Genomic DNA, 17,125 nt, shown 5'->3' with positions numbered 1-17,125 from the left:
CTGTCTCCCGCTCTAGACCGTAAACTCGTTGTGGGAAGGGAATGTATTTATTGCTATACTGTCATCTACCAAGTGCTTAGTACAGTGCTCTGCACACAGTAAGTGCTTAATACAATCAAATGAGTGTATGAATACGTAAATTTCAGCAGGACAGAAATTGATGTCAGGATGGGATTTCGTTCACCTCAGTTGGAGTTTCCAAAACTCCCCAAGCGTGGAATCCTCCTCTTCCTGCTATGCCCTCTTTCCCTCCTTTCCTCTTCTCCCACTCCCTTCTGCATCACCCTGACTCGCTCCCTTGATTCATCCCCCTAGCACTTGGTGTCCACATCTGTAATTTATTTATTTCTATTCATGTCTCTGTCTCCCCCTCTTGTCTGTAAAGATAGTTGTAGGCATGGAATGTGTCTGTTATATTCTCCCAAGCGTTTAGTACAGTGCTCTGCACACGATAGGAACTTAATAATTACAACTGAACGACTGACTGATTACCTGTAGACTGTGGCTAAATGGAGGAATGTTTCGATTGTGGTTGCCAAAAACGGTTTGCTCACCACTTTGGAGAACTTAGCCTCCTGAAGGCATCAATCAATCATATTTATTGAGCACTTTGTGCAGAGGACTATACTGAGCGCTTGGGAGAGACAGCCACAATCGCTGCCCTAAAGGAGCTGACAGTCACCTGTGGACAGAGCACTATACTAAGCGCTTGGAAGAGTACCATATAATAGAGTTGGTAGTCCTTATAGAAAGGATGAAGAAAAGGGTTATTTCACTAGCCATGGGCTAGTGAAGAGACCACTAGGCAAGAAGTAGAGCCAGAATTAGAACCCAGGTTCTTTGACTCTCAGGTCTGGGCTTTTTCCATTAGGCCACCCCACTTCTCTACGCTAGGGTGCACAGATATAAGCAGCTTGGATAAGAGGCAGGAAAGATAAGAGGGAGTTAGAAGAAAGATTAAAAAAGGTGGTCACCAGAGGAAACTGAGCTTGCCTTCCAGGGATTTGACAAGGATCTTGGATTGTTTTAATCCTGGTTTAATTAGCGCAGTCTGGCTGTCTCTCCTGTAGGTGCCCCCTCCCATTTGGTTTCTGAAATGCTTTGATGAGTGGTATTATTGACTAGGGAAGAGTGGGAAAAGCAGATCAATAATTCCAAGGCTCCAGAATGTCCGGTGCTGTTTAGAGAGATGCTTTTGGCTGAACTCAGGAGCTGCTGAGCTAGGGGGACTTTTACAGCCCCCGAAGTTACAGTGAGCTCCTTGTGGGCTGGGAATGTGCCTAAACTCTGTTGTATTGGACTCTCCCAAGTGTTCGGTACAGTGTTCTGCACAGTAAGTGTTCGGTAAATAGCACTGATTGACTGTCCTACAATTTATTTTATATCTGTCTTCCCCTTTAAGATGTAAACTCTTTGTGGTCCTCATAAACCCAGAGATTGAGGCTCCCTTATGGTAAGCACTCAATAAACAATAATAATGACAGTGGGATTTCTTAAGTGTTTACTATATGCCAGGCACTGTATTAAGGGCTGGAGTAGATACAAAATAAGGTTGGACACAGTCTTTGTCCCACATGGGCCTCACTGTCTTAATCCCCATTTTACAAATGAGGGAACTGAGAAGTGAAGTGACTGGCCCCAAGGTCACCCAGCAACCAAGTGGTGGAGACGGCACCAGAGCCCACGTCATCTTGACTCTCGGGTCCGGGCTCTTTCCACTAGGCTACTCTCCTTCTCATTGTGGGCAGGGAACGTATCTGTTTATTGTTCCACTGTAGTCTCCCAAGTGCTTAGTACAGTGCTCTGCACACAGTAAGCACTCAATGCAACTGAATGAATGAACGACTGATGGGAAACCACCATTGGCATTCATGTTCATAGGCCCTTAAACCCAGAGAGGACCCTGACACCATATTTTGGGAGGGGGTTTCTGTTTCATCCTGCTTGGCCCCGGAGAAATCCCCTCAGGGGTTCATAGTACACACCCACCTCCGTGGGGGAGCCCCCCCCAACTTCTTCCCCCATCTCAAAGCAACCTGAGGTGCGTTCGGGGTGACTGGATAAGGTTTCTTGGCGAAAATCCCAGGGGGGTTTCATTTCAGATTCAGTCTGTCAGATAGATTGGGTCCTGGGGGGATTTAAGAGCATTCTCCTCCCCCTCCGGCCCCTTTGGCTTTCAAGAGCCAAAATGGTCATTGGTTGTCATTCCAGCCGGAATTCAGTCGCTTTGCCCCATTAGCCTCCTCTGAACCCCCCAAGCTCTTATTTCATTTCTTTCATGAGATTGATGCTCACTGCAATTTTGGGTGACTTTTCCACCTGTTATTAATAATAATGATAATAAAGAAGAATGATAGTATTTGTTAAACACTATGTGCCTTCTAGACTGTGAGCCCGTTGTTGGGTAGGGACTGTCTCTACATGTTGCCGACTTGTACTTCCCAAGCGCTTAGTACAGTGCTCTGCACACAGTAAACACTCAATAGATACGATTGAATGAATGTGTCAAGTCACTGTTCTACAAAATATTCAGTCCATGTTTCCCCACTCCTTAAGACCCGCCAGTGGTTGCCCATCCACCTCTGTAAACAAAAACTCCTCACCATTTGCTTTAAAGCACAATCCCCTTGCCCCCTCCTACTTCACCTCGCTACTCTCCTGCTACAACCCAGCCTGCCCACTTCGCTCCTGTAATGCCAACCTTCTCACTGCGCCTCCATCTATCTTGCCACCTACCTCTTGCCCACATCCTCCTTCTGGTCTGGAACACCCTCCCCCATCAAATCCAACAGAAAAATCACTCACCCCCTCTTTTTTAAAATTTCATTTATTAAGCACTTACTATGTGCAAAGCACTGTTCTAAGCACTGGGGAGGTTACAAGGTGATCAGGTTGTCCCGGGGGGGCTCACAGTCTTAATCCCCATTTTCCAGATGAGCTGAGGCACAGAGAAGTTAAGTGACTTGCCCAAAGTCACACAGCTTTGGTGAAGCGAGGATTTGAACCCATGACCTCTGATTCCAAAGCTCGTGCTCTTTCCACTGAGCCACGCTGCTTTTCTAAGGCTCCCCTCCTTCAAGAGGCTTTCCCTGAGACTTCTTTTCCTTTTCTTCAACACCCTTCTGAATTGCTCTGACATCCTCCCTTTATTCATCCCCCCTCAGCCTCACGGCACTCATGTCCATACTGTCATTTAATATAAATGACTGCCCCACCCTCTAGACGGTAAGCTTATTATGGGCAGGGAATGTATCGTTTAATGTTATATTGGACTCTCCCAAGTGCTTAGCACAGGGCTCTGCATACAGTAAGCACTCGATAAACACAATTTAATGAATGAATGAAGTACCCTTTTAAGTGCTGGGGTAAATACTAATCATATTTGCTAATTACATTGGACACAGCCCCTGTCCCGCATGGGGCTCAGGGGCTTAACCTCTCACCTCATCTGTAAAATAGGGATTAAGAGGTGAGGAGGGGGAATGGAAAAGAAAGGTCTGATTCATTGGCGGGGGGTGCCCCGTTCATTTCAGTAACAGGAATTCCAATGCCACAAGGCAATAGCCCTTTTATATAGACTAGAAGTTCCTTGTGGGCAGGGACTGTATTTACTAACTCTATTGTCCTCGTTGAAGCACTCAGTCCAGTGTTCAGCACAGAGTAGACAGGCATCTCCTTGAGGTTAGAGATCATGAGAAGCAGTGTGGCTCGGTGGAAAGAGCCTGGGCTTGGGAGTCAGAGGTCGTGGGTCCTAATCTCGCCTCACCCACGTGTCAGCTATGTGCTTTTGGACAAGTTACTTAACTTCTCTGTGCCTCAGTGACCTCATCTGTAAAATGGGGATGAAGACTGTGAGCCCCATGTGGGACAACCTGATTACCTTGTATCTACCCTAGTGCTTAGAACAATGAATGGCACACAGTATGCACTTAAATGCCATCGTTATTATTATTATTATCTTCATCATTTCTACTAACTCTACTGTCCTCTCCAAAGAACTCAGTACAGTGCTCTGTACTCAGCAGACTGAAAGTTCTTTCAGGGCAGGGATCGTGCCTACTAAATCTATGGTATTGTATTTCCCAAAGAGCTTAGAACAGTGCTCAGCAGGTCATGAGTTCTAATCCTGACTCCACTACTTGTCTGCTGTGTGACCTTGGGTGAGTCACTTCACTTCTCTGTGCCTCGGTTACCCCATCCATAAAATGGGGATTGAGACTGTGAATACTATGTGGGACAGGTACTGTAACCACCCCAGCACTTAGTACAGCAACTGGCACATAGTAAGCACTTAAATACCACCATTTTGATTAGTAGAATAATTAAATACCATTGGTTGATTTTATATTGATTTTTATACTCATGTGGAATGTTCTTAGAAGGTCAAACACGAAGTTCCATCATTTTATGAGAATTAGACTTGGCTATTGATCTGGTTTATGGGTGGCCTCTCCTCCCATCCTGACCTCTGTCAGATCCCGGATGTCTTAGTGCCTGGCATATCCATCTTTTTACGCCTCAGTTTTCATTGCTGAACTCCAGGGTTTGGACTCAGAGACCGAGTTCAGACAAACCTTGAGTTTCGGGATCTGTTGGGTGATGAGAGGGTGAGTCCCCTTGGAAAGGCACTTTAAGCTTTTTAGACCAACAAAAACAGAAACTCTTCACCATCAGCTTTGAAGCCCTCAAACGGCTCACCCCCTCCTACCTCACTTTGCTGCTCTCCTACTCCAGCGCAGCCCACACACTCCGCTCCTCTAATAATAATAATGGCATTTATTAAGACTTACTATGTGCAAAGCACTGTTCTAAGCGCTGAATGCCAACCTACTCACTAATTTCTCCATCTCATCTCTCTCGCTGCCAAACTCTCGCCACGTTCTGCCTCTGGCCTGCAATGTCCTCCCTCTTGGACAGATGATCACTCCCCACCTCCGTGTCAAAACCTTAAAGCCCATCTCCTCCAAAGAGTCCTTCCCTGACTAAGCCCTCCTTTCCTCTTCTTCCACTCCCTCCTGCATCACCCTGACTTGCTTCTTTTATTCACTACCCCTGCCTACAGCCTCACGACACTTATGTTCATAGCTGTAATTTTATTTCTATTAATGTCTATCTCTCCCTTTAAACCGTCAGTTCCTTGTGGGCAGGGAAAGTGTCTACCAACTGTTGCATAGGACTCTCCCTAGCACTTAGTGCAATGCTCTGCACATAGTAAGTGCTCAATAAACACCACTGATTGATTGCACAAAAAGGACCAAGGGATTTTTCCAAATGAAAATTCCCATGGAAATCCAATTCCTATTATTATTATTGTTATTATCATCATCATTATATTTTTAAAGTGTCAAGCACTCTACTAAACGCTAAGGTAGAGGATAATCAGATCAAACGCAGTCTCTGTCCCACTTGGGGCTCAGAGTCTAACTGGGAGGGAGAACGTGTGTTGAATCCCACTTTTACAGATGAGGAAACTGAGGCCCAGAGATGCAAAGTGACTTGCCTGGAATCACACAGCAGGCAAGTGGCGGAGCCGGGATTAGAACCCAGGTGCTCCGACTCCCAGGCCCCTTCAAAGAATACTAAGAGTCTTTAAAGTCTAGATGTTCCTAAATGATAGGATAAAAATGGACCCTGCTCCGTTTGAACATTTAAAACCTGTTTTCAGACCTTAAGAAGGGAAGCAGCGTGGCCTAGTGGAGAGAGCCTGGGCATCAGAGAAAACCTGGGTTCTAACCTGACTCTGTCACTTGCCTGCTGTGTGACCTTAAGCAAGTTGCTTCACTTCTCTGTTCCTTGGTTTCAAATACTGTAAAATGGGGATTCTCAAAACCTATTTTTTAAATGGAGTCTGTCAAGCGCTTCCTATGTGCCAAGCACTGTGGTAGAAACAAGGTAATCAGTTTGAACACAGTCCATATCCCAAATGGCACTCACAGTCTTAATCTTATGAGAAGCAGCGTGGCTCAGTGTAAAGAGCACGGGCTCGAGAGTCAGAGGTTCAAATCCCAGCTCCGCTGCTTGTCAGCTGCGTGACTTTGGGCAAGTCACTTCACTTCTCTGAGCCTCAGTTACCTCATCTGTAAAATGGGGATTGATTGTGAGCCCCTCATGGGACAACCTGATCACCTTGTATCCCCGCCAATGCTTAGAACAGAACTAAGCACATAGAGCTAGCACATAGTAAGCACTTAAATTCCAAAATTATTATTATTGTTATTATTATCCCCATTTTACAGATGAAGTTACTGAGGCACAGAGAAAAGAAGTGGCTTGCCCAAGTGCACACAAATAAGTGGAAGAGCCAAGATTAGAACCCAGGTCCTTCTAACTCTAAGGTCTGTGGTCTAGCTATTAGGCCTCCTACTTGGACTGTGAGCCCCTGGTGAGACAGGGACTGTGCCTCACCTAATTAATGTGTACCTACCCCAGCACTTAGAACAGTGTTTGACAAATAGGAAGAACTTAAAGGATGCTATTAAAACAACAAAAAAAAAAAAAACGCCAAACCGTGGGCTTTTCAACAGTAAATCGGAAATACCTTTTTCCAAATAAACCCTGCCACCTTAGGGGGATTATGAAAATTGCACCAGAAGTTTCCCCAGCTATCTTTTGTGAGGTCTGTTCATTTAAATAAACAAGTCTTAGAATGTACAGGACACCTAATTTGCGCAAAGCACTGTATTGAGCACTTAAGACACTGTGGAATTAGTAGACATGAGCCCTATCCTCAAGGAGCTTACAGTCTGTGCAGAGAAGAAGGTTGGTTGAATGGATGGATTGGTGGATGGATGGATGCAGCAATGAATAAATGATGCTGTGATATTGCAATCTCACAGGTACCCATGCTATTCCCTAGCAGTGGACTTTCCCACCCAACACATACAAGCTTCGATCCTACTACACATTCCCATCAGAAACAGTTTGAGTCCTTCCACTGCCCCCACCCTGCCAGACTTCGAGCACTGAGCACGTGAGCGCTAAAAAACGGTGGGAAATAAGCGGCACCCTCCCATTTCACTCCAGAGAACGGAGGACACAAATTAACAAAATGCCGGTTTCCATGACACCTTTCCCCCAGTTGTGCAGAGGTGGCTTGTTTACATCTGTTGAAACCCAATCTTGGCAGAGAAAACCAAGAATGATTTCCCCCTGCATCAGAAAAATCCACCTCAGACACAAATACTCGGTTGTCCCCGGATGGCTTGAGGTAATTCATATTCCTCCTGGGAGTCACAAGCCCCTGTAACATTTCCCCCAAGCACTGGGCGTTTGATTTACGAGACGGTTTTCTACAAAAGCCAACTACCTCAAGCCCATGGATGCTGAATAGACCATGTTATTGCAGCTAAGGTCAGAGGGAAGTCCCATGCCAGAAACAGCCCACAGTGTTGCTTTGTGCAGCTCCTGTTCTCTTCGAGATGACATTGAGAGGGGCTGGGTTGAACTGCAGGTTCTCCTACGTGATCCTCAAAATTTATCATATTTGTTAAGCAGTTGCTACATGCCAGGCACTGTACTAAGCGCTGGGGTAGATCTAAGTTAACCAGGTTGGACGCAGTCCATGTCTCACAAGGGGCTCACAGTCTTAATCTCTTTTACAGATGACAGATCTGAGGCCCAGAGAAGTGAAGTCACTTAAGTGGGATTAGAACCCAGGTCTGGGCTCTAGCCACTGGGCCACATTGCCTCTCCCTGAACCAACAGGAGAGTTTCAGAGGGATTCCCTATGTAATGGTGACTCTCTACTAGAAACTCATTAGGAACAGGGAATGTGTCTGCTAATTCTGTTGCATTGTACTTGTCTTCACTCTCTGCAGCCTCGTGTTTCCTCCTGCCTTGAAGGGATCTCTACTTGGATATCCTCCTGTCACCTCAAATTTAACATGTCCAAAACAGAACTCCTTATCACTGTCGAAGACACTACCATCCTTCCTGTATCGCAAACCCGGAACCTCAGCGTTATCCTTGATTTCCTCTCTCTCATTCAACCCACATATTCAATCCATCACTAAATCCTGTCAGTTTGACCTTCACAACATCGATAAAATCCACTCTTTCCCTTCCAACTACTACCCTGTTGATCCGATCATTTATCCCATCCCGATTTGATTACTATTTCAGCCTACTTGCTGACTTCCCAGCCTCCTGTCTCTCCATACTCCAGTTACTTATTCATTAGTATTTACTGAGCACTTAGTGTGCAAAGCACTGTATTAAGTACGCGGGAGAGTACAATACAATTAACAGACACATTGTCTGCCCATAAAAAGCTTACAGCCTAGAGAGGGAGAAAGACTTTAATACACACACAAATAAGGCACAGATTTTACGGATACAATCCATCCTTCACTCTGCTGCCTGGATCATTTTTCTGCAAACACGTTCAGGATATGACTCCCCTTTCCTCAAGACCACCCAGTGGTTGCCCATCCACCTCCGCATCAAACAGAAACTCCTCACCATCGTTTTAAAAGCCCTCTTGCCTTCTTCTCCCTCACTTCTCCAGTTCCCGACTCCAACCCACACACTTCACTCCTCTAGTGCCAACCTTCTCACTGTGCCTTGATTTCTTCTATCTCGCTGCTGACCTCCCCGGCCTTCAAAGCCTTATTGAAGTCCCACACGTGGCTCAGTGGAAAGAGCCCGGGCTTTGGAGTCAGAGGTCATGGGTTCAAATCCCATCTCTGCCAATTGTCAGCTGTGTGACTTTGGGCAAGTCACTTAACTTCTTGGGGCCTCAGTTACCCCATCTGTAAAATGGGGATTAAGACTGTGAGCCCCCCCGGGACAATCTGATCACCTTGTAACCTCCCCAGCGCTTAGAACAGTGCTTGGCACATAGTAAGTGCTTAATAAATGCCATTATTATTATTATATCCTCCAACAGGCCTTCTCTAAGCCCTCCTTTCCTCTTCTCAATCAATCGTATTTATTGAACACTTACTGTGTGCAGAGCACTGTACTAAGTGCTTGGGAAGTACAAGTTGGCAACATACTCCCTTCTACATCACCCTGACTTGCTCCCTTTATTCATCCCCACACCCCAAACCCATAACACTTTTGTCCATATATAACATTTATCTTTATCTATTAATGCCCATCTCCCCCTCTTCACTGTAAGTAGGCTCACTGTGGTCAGGCACTGTCTGTTTAAAGTTATATTATCCTCTCCCAAGCACCCAATACAGTGCTCTGCACACAGTAAGCTCTCAATAAATACAATTGATTTACTACTTTCCCAAGCATTTAGTGTAGTGGTCTTGTACAATGTAATCACTCAGTAAACACCACTGACTGCCTGATTAGTTTTTTACTCTCCCAAGCTAGCAGCCTTGGGTCAGAGACCAGCCCGAGGGCACTGAAATCTCTCCTCCGAAAGATATCAAACCAGTGTGGACCTTGGTAACCCCTGCTTACCTTCCTCCTTCCAGAACTCTTGACATTTCACTTCTGAGCTGGTGAAACATATCCATTCCCTCCGTCGACTTCCTCCTCCCCCTGTAGCCTGGCTTTAATCCCTAGTGGAGAACACAGAACAGGTGTGGCTGTCTGAGACCCAGGTGATAATAATCTGGATTTTCACCTATCTGCCTTCTCAGCCACGCATTTTAGGTTTACTCCTAAACTCTCATCTCTTTCACTCTCAAGGAACTGCCTTAACTTCAACAATTTCCTCAGGAAACCACCAGAATAAGCAGTTATTGCTGCTGATCATAATAATGATGGTAGTTTTTCAGCACTTACTATGTGCTGGGCACTGTACTAACCTCACCTATGTCTTTTAAACTTCCCTACCATCACCTTGACTCCTCCATCTTCTCCAGTACGCCCCTCCCTCCCCCTCCCCATTCCCAGCAAACCCCTTGCCTCATTCATTCATTCAATGGTACTTACTGAGTACTTACTGCCTGCAGAGAACTGTACTATGCGCTTCAGGGAGGACAATACAATAATATAACAGACATGTTCCCTGCCCACAAAAAGCTGACAGTCTACAGGAAGGGGAGACAGACATTAATATAATTCAATAAATGACAGATCTGGACATTAGTGGTGTGGGGCTGGGAGGGGGGATGAACAAAATGAGCAAATCAGGGCAACACGAAAGGGAGTGGGAGAAGAGGAAAGGAGGGCTTAATCAGGGAAGGCTTCTTGGAGGAGGTGGGCCTTCAATAAGGTTTTGAAGGGGGGAGAGTCATTTTCTGTTATCCTGTCGCAGAGCCACCTCTCAACACTCCTCCCTCAATACTGGACCCCATCAGCTCAATTCCATCCAACCTCTTCCCACCCCTCAAGCCTTCCCACCCCCAGAAGCCCCCTCCCCACACCTCCAGCCGCAGCCAAGTGTAGCCTGTGGAATTTCCACCCCATCATAACCTATGTGTTTTGTTTTGTTGTCTGTCTCCCCCTTCTAGACTCTGCCCATGGTTGTGTAGGGACAGTCTCTATATGTTGCCGACTTGTACTTCCCAAGCGCTTAGTCCAGTGCTCTGCACACAGTAAGCACTCCATAAATACGATTGAATGAATGAATCCTTGACCTGTTCCTGACTCAATCCCTCCTCCTCGTCGCCATCACCAAAACCTGGTTCTCTCCTGCCGGCCCGCTCTCCCCTGCTGCTCTCTCCAGAGGGGTGTCATCGTCTCCCACACCCCCAGACTCACCAGGAAAGGAGGAGGTGTCGGCTTCCTTCTGGCGCTCAGTGCTGCTCTTGCACAGTTCCTCTATTCCCCTTCCTTTGAAGTCCATATAATCTGCTCCTACCACCCACTCCAAATATCCTGCTCATCTACCTCCCCCCACCAGACCCCACCTCCAACTTTTTGAACCATTTTGATCCCTTTCTCACATTCCTTCTCTCTTTCTCCATCCCTATTGACACCCATGCCCATCTCCCTCCGCAGTTGCTCCAGACATTTAACGCCCTCCTCAAACCTCCGTCCCCACCTCCTATCCTATCCCTTGCCCCTAATGACCTGGATACCTTTTTTATTGAAAAAAAAAAGAAACCATCAGGCATGTTCTCCCTAAAATCTCCCTTACTCCTCTCCAGTCCCTCTCTCTTCCAGCCCCTTCTTCCAACTCTCCCATCTTTCCCAGCAGGATCTCAAGGGATCTCCTGCCTTCTCTCCCCTGCTGCTCCTCACTCCTCACCCTCGGCTTCAAGGCTGTCCATCACCTCGCCCCCCTCCTACCTCACCTCCCTTCTCTCCTTCTCCAGCCCAGCCCACACCCTCTGCTCCTCTGCCGCTAACCTCCTCACTGTGCTTTGTTCTCGCCTGTCCCACCATCGACCCCCGGTCCACATCATCCCCCGGGCCTGGAATGCCCTCTCTCTGCCCATCCGCCAAGCTAGCTCTCTTCCTCATCCAACCTCACACCTGGGTCTCATCAGTTTTAAAGCCCTTAATCAGCTCACCCCCTTCTACCTCACCTAGCTTCTTTCCTATTCCAGCCCAGCCCGCAAACTTGGCTCCTCTAATTCCAACCTTCTCACTGTCCCTCCATCTCGTCTATCTCACTGCCGACCTCTCACCCACGTCCTTCCTCTGGCCTGGAATTCCCTACCTCTTCCTGTCGGACAGACGATCACTCTCCCCTCCCCTCAGCCCCCCATTCAAAGTCCCTTCTGTAACATGGGAACATATCTATCGGCTGTATCTATCTCCCAAGAGCTCAGTACGGTATTCTGCACACAATAGGCACTCAATAAATATGCTTGATTGATGAAGATGAAGTCTGTTCTCCTTTGCTCCTCAGGCCGGGAGCCCCACATGGGCTTGTGTCTACTTGGATTATCTTGAAATAATAATAATAGTAATAATAATAATAATAATAATAATAATAATAATGATGGCATTTATTAAGTGCTTACTATGTGCAAAGTACTGTTCTAAGTGCTGGGGAGGTTACAAGATTGTCCCACGTGGGACTCACAGTCTTCATCCCCATTTTACAGATGAGGTAACTGAGGCCCAGAGAAATGAAGTGACTGGCCCAAAGTCACACAGCTGACAATTGGCGGAGCAGGGATTTGAACCCATGACCTCTGACTCCCAAACCTAGGCTCTTTCCACTGAGCCACGCTGCTTCTCTAACACCACCTCAAAGCTTGGCACACATTCAGTGATCAATACTATTGCTATTACTACTATATTATATTACTAGTTATTACTACCATATCATTCATTAAGAGCATTCTAGGTGTGAAGCCCTGTACTGAGTGATTGGGAGAGGACAATAGAGTCAGTAGGCAGAGCCGGGATTAGAACTCAGCTCCTCTGACAAGTGCTTAGTACAGTGCTCAAGCGCTTAGTTCTGTGCTTTGCACACAGTAAGTGTTTAATAAATACAGTTGAATGAAGAAATTCATTCATTCATACTGGGAAGTGTTCTTCCCAGTAGGCCACACTGCTTCTGCTTAAATAGTATACTCTCCCTAGTGCTTAGTACAGTACTCTGCACACAGTAAGAGCTCAATAAGTACTCTTGATTGATTGGCTGATTGATAGTGAAATGAATAGAGGAGCGATGTAGCCTAATGGATAGAGCACGGGCCTATCCCGACTGGATTACTGCATCAGCCTCCTCTCTGATCTCCCATCCTCCTGTCTCTGCCCACTTCAGTCTATACTTCACGTCGCTGCCCGGATCATCTTTGTGCAGAAACGCTCTGGGCATGTTCCTCCCCCCCTCAAAAATCTCCAGTGGCTACCAGTCAACCTACGCATCAGGCAAAAACTCCTCACTCTCGGCTTCAAGGCTGTCCATCCCCTCGCCCCCTCCTACCTCACCTCCCTTTTCTCCTTCTACAGCCCGGCCCGCACCCTCCGCTCCTCCGCCGCTGATCTCCTCACCGTACCTCGCTCTCGCCTGTCCCGCCATCGACCCCCGGCCCACGTCATCCCCTGGGCCTGGAATGCCCTCCCTCTGCCCATCCGCCAAGCTAGCTCTCTTCCTCCCTTCAAGGCCCTACTGAGAGCTCCCCTCCTCCAGGAGGCCTTCCCACACTGAGCCCCTTCCTTCCTCTCCCCCCTCGTCCCCCTCTCCATCCCCCCATCTTACCTCCTTCCCTTCCCCACGGCACCTGTATATATGTATATATGTTTGTACATATTTATTACTCTATTTATTTATTTATTTTACTTGTACATATCTATTCTATTCATTTTATTTTGTTAGTATGTTTGGTTTCGTTCTCCGTCTCCCCCTTCTAGACTGTGAGCCCACTGTTGGGTAGGGACTGTCTCTATATGTTGCCAACTTGGACTTCCCAAGTGCTTAGTACAGTGCTCTGCACACAGTAAGCGCTCAATAAATACGATTGATTGATTGATTGATTGATTCCCACACTGAGCCCCCTTTTTTCCTCTCCTCCACCCCACCCCCCACCCTACCTCCTTCCCCTTCCCACAGCACCTGTATATATGTTTGTACAGATTTATTGCTCTATTTATTTTACTTGTACATACTTACCATTCTATTTATTTTGCTAATGATGTGCATCTCTCTTTACTTCTATTTATTCTGATGACTTGACACCTGTCCACACGTTTTGTTTTGTTGTCTGTCTCCCCCTTCTAGACTGTGAGCCCGTTGTTGGGTAGGGACCGTCTCTATATGTTCCCGACTTGTACTTCCCAAGTGCTTAGTACAGTGCTCTGCACACAGTAAGTGCTCAATAAATACGACTGAATGAATAAATGAATGGGAGTCAGAAGGTCTTGGGTGCTAATTCCGGCTCCCCCACTTGTCTGCTGGGTGACCTTGAGCAAGTCACTTCACTTCTCTGTGCCTCAGCTCCCTCATCTGTAAAACGGAGATGAAGACCGTGAGCCCCACATAGGACAGGGACTGTGTCCAACCCAAATATCCCGTATCTACCCCAGCGCTTAGAACAGTGCCTGGCACATAGCAAGCACTTGGAGCCTGAGCTTGGGAGTCAGAGGTCGTGGCTCCTAATCCCGGCTCCGCCACATGTCTGCTTTGTGACTTTGGGCAAGCCACTTCACTTTTCTGGGCCTCAATTATCTCATCTGTAAAAATGGGGATGAAGACTGTGAGCCCCACGTGGAACAAACTGCTTACCTTGTATCTATCCCAGTGCTTAGTACGGTGCTTGGCACACAGTCAGAGCTTAAAAATACCATTATTGTTATTATTATTATCATTACTACTACACCAACTTGTACTTCCCAAGCGCTTAGTACAGTGCTCAGCACACAGTAAGTGCTCAACAAATATGATTGAATGAATGAATGAGTCTGTAAAGTGGGATTCAATACATGTTTTGACACCTGTCTCCATGTTTTGTTTTGTTGTCTGTCTCCCCCTTCTAGACTGTGAGCCCATTGTTGGGTAGGGACCGTCTCTATATGTTGCCGACTTGTGCTTCCCAAGCGCTTAGTCCAATGCCCTACACATAGTAAGTGCTCAATAAATGCGATTGAATGAATGAGTCTGTAAAGTGGGGATTCAATACATGTTTTGGCATCTGTCTCCATGTTTTGTTTTGTTGTCTGTCTCCCCCTTCTAGACTGTGAGCTTGTTGTTGGGTGGGGACCGTCTCTATATGTTCCCGACTTGTACTTCCCAAGCGCTTAGTCCAGTGCCCTGGATACAGTAAGCACTCAATAAATACGATTAAATGAATGACTGATAATACGTACCACAATTATTAGTAAGCAATGTGGGGAGCGTTGTGGAGTTTTCACTCCGTGCAAATGACAACCACCACCTGGTCTGATCACTCCTATTCCAAATGCCTCCATCCATCCCCCTACCTCCAGCACATTTTCACACCTAAAACATTTCTAAAGCGTCACCCTGAGAAGCTCAGTGGAAAGAGCACGGGCTTTGGAGTCAGATGTCATTATTATCATTCTCTGGGCCTCAGTTACCTCATCTGCAAAATGGGGACGAAAACTGTGAGCCCCCCCACCCCCGTGGAACAACCTGATCACCTTGTAACCTCCGCAGCGCTTAGAACAGTTTTTTTGCACATAGTAAGGAAGCAGCGTGGCTCAGTGGAAAGAGCCCGGGCTTTGGAGTCAGATGTCATGGGTTCAAATCCCGGCTCCGCCAACTTTGAGCTGTGTGACTGTGCAAATCACTTCAGTTCTCTGGGCCTCATTTATCTCATATGTAAAATGGGGATGAAAACTGTGAGCCCCCCCGTGGGACAACCTGATCACCTTGTAACCTCCCCAACGCTTAGAACAGTCTTTTTGCACACAGTAAGCGCTTAACAAATACCATTATTATTATTATTCTCTGGGCCTCAGTGACCTCATCTGCAAAATGGGGATGAAAACTGTGAGCCCCCTCTTGGGACAACCTGATCACCTTGTAACCTCCCCAGCGCTTAGAACAGTTTTTTTGCACATAGCAGGGAAGCAGCATGGCTTAGTGGAAAGAGCCCGGGCTTTGGAGTCAGATGTCATGCGTTTAAATCCCGGCTCCGCCAACTTTCAGCTGTGTGACTTTGGGCAAGTCACTTCTCTTCTCTGGGCCTCAGTTACCTCATCTGTAAAATGGGGATGAAAACTGTGAGCCCCCCGTGGGACAACCTGATCACCTTGTAACCTCCCCAGCACTTAGAACAGTCTTTCTGCACATAGTAAGCGCTTAACAAATACCGTTATTATTATTATCATTATTCTCTGGGCCTCAGTTGCCTCATCTGCAAAATGGGGATGAAAACTGTGAGCTCCCCCGTGGGACAACCTGATCACCTTGTAACCTCCCCAGTGCTTAGAACAGTCTTTTTGCACACAGTAAGCACTTAACAAATACCATTATTATTATTATTATTCTCTGGGCCTCAGTTACCTCATCTGCAAAATGGGGATGAAAACTGTGAGCCCCCCTTGGGACAACCTGATCAACTTGTAACCTCCCCAGCGCTTAGAACAGTCTTTTTGGACAACTTTGGGCAAGTCGCTTCACTTCTTTGGGCCTCAGTTACCTCATCTGTAAAATGGGGATGAAAACTGTGAGCCCCCCTTGGAACAACCTGATCACCTTGTAACCTCCCCAGCGCTTAGAACAATCTTTTTGCACACAGTAAGCGCTTAACAAATACAATTATTATTATTATTCTCTGGGCCTCAGTGACCTCATCTGCAAAATGGGGATGAAAACCGTGAGCCCCCCGTAGGACAACCTGATCACCTTGTAACCTCCCCGGCGCTTAAAACAGTCTTTTTGCACACAGTAAGTGCTTAACAAATACAATTATTATTATTATTCTCTGGGCCTCAGTGACCTCACCTTTAAAATGGGGATGAAAATTGTGAGCCCTCCTCGTGGGACAAGCTGATCACCTTGTAACCTCCCCGGCGCTTAGAACAGTCTTTTTGCACACAGTAAGCGCTTAACAAATACCATTATTATTATTATTCTCTGGGCCTCAGTTACCTCATCTGCAAAATGGGGATGAAAACTGTGAGCTCCCCCGTGGGACAACCTGATCACCTTGTAACCTCCCCAGCGCTTAGAACAGTCTTTTTGCACACAGTAAGCGCTTAACAAATACCATTATTATTATTATTATTCTCTGGGCCTCAGTGACCTCATCTGTAAAATGGGGATGAAAACTGTGAGCCCCCCGTGGGACAACCTGATCACCTTGTAACTTCCCCAGCGCTTAGAACAGTTTTTTGGACATAGTAAGCGCTTAATAAAAGCCATCATTATCTTTATCATTGAATGTAAGGGAAGCAGCGAGGCGGGCGGTGCCTAGGAGCCTTTATGCCGCTGTGGGCCAGCAGGGGGCGTTGTCTACACGCGGTTGGTCGCACGCTCCTGGGGTCCTTCTGGGTTGTAGCCGCCTAGGGCCAGCAGGGGGCAGTAGTTACCCGCTCCTGGGCTATAGCCGCTGAGGGCCACCAGGGGGCGGTAATTACCCGCTCCTGGGCTACAGGGGCTATGAGCCAGCAGGGGGCAGTAGTCACCCACGGCTGGCTGCCCGCTCCGGGGGTCCTCCTGGTCTATAGCCGCTGAGGACCCCCAGGGGGCGGTAATTACCCGCTTCTGGTCTATAGCCGCTGAGGGCCACCAGGGGGCGGTAATTACCCGCTCCTGGTCTATAGCCGCTGAGGGCCACCAGGGGGCGGTAATTAC

Source organism: Tachyglossus aculeatus, chromosome 6 (genome assembly GCF_015852505.1).
Source record: "Tachyglossus aculeatus isolate mTacAcu1 chromosome 6, mTacAcu1.pri, whole genome shotgun sequence".
Classification (NCBI taxonomy): Eukaryota; Metazoa; Chordata; class Mammalia; order Monotremata; family Tachyglossidae; genus Tachyglossus; species Tachyglossus aculeatus.
This window is presented reverse-complemented; position numbering follows the sequence as displayed.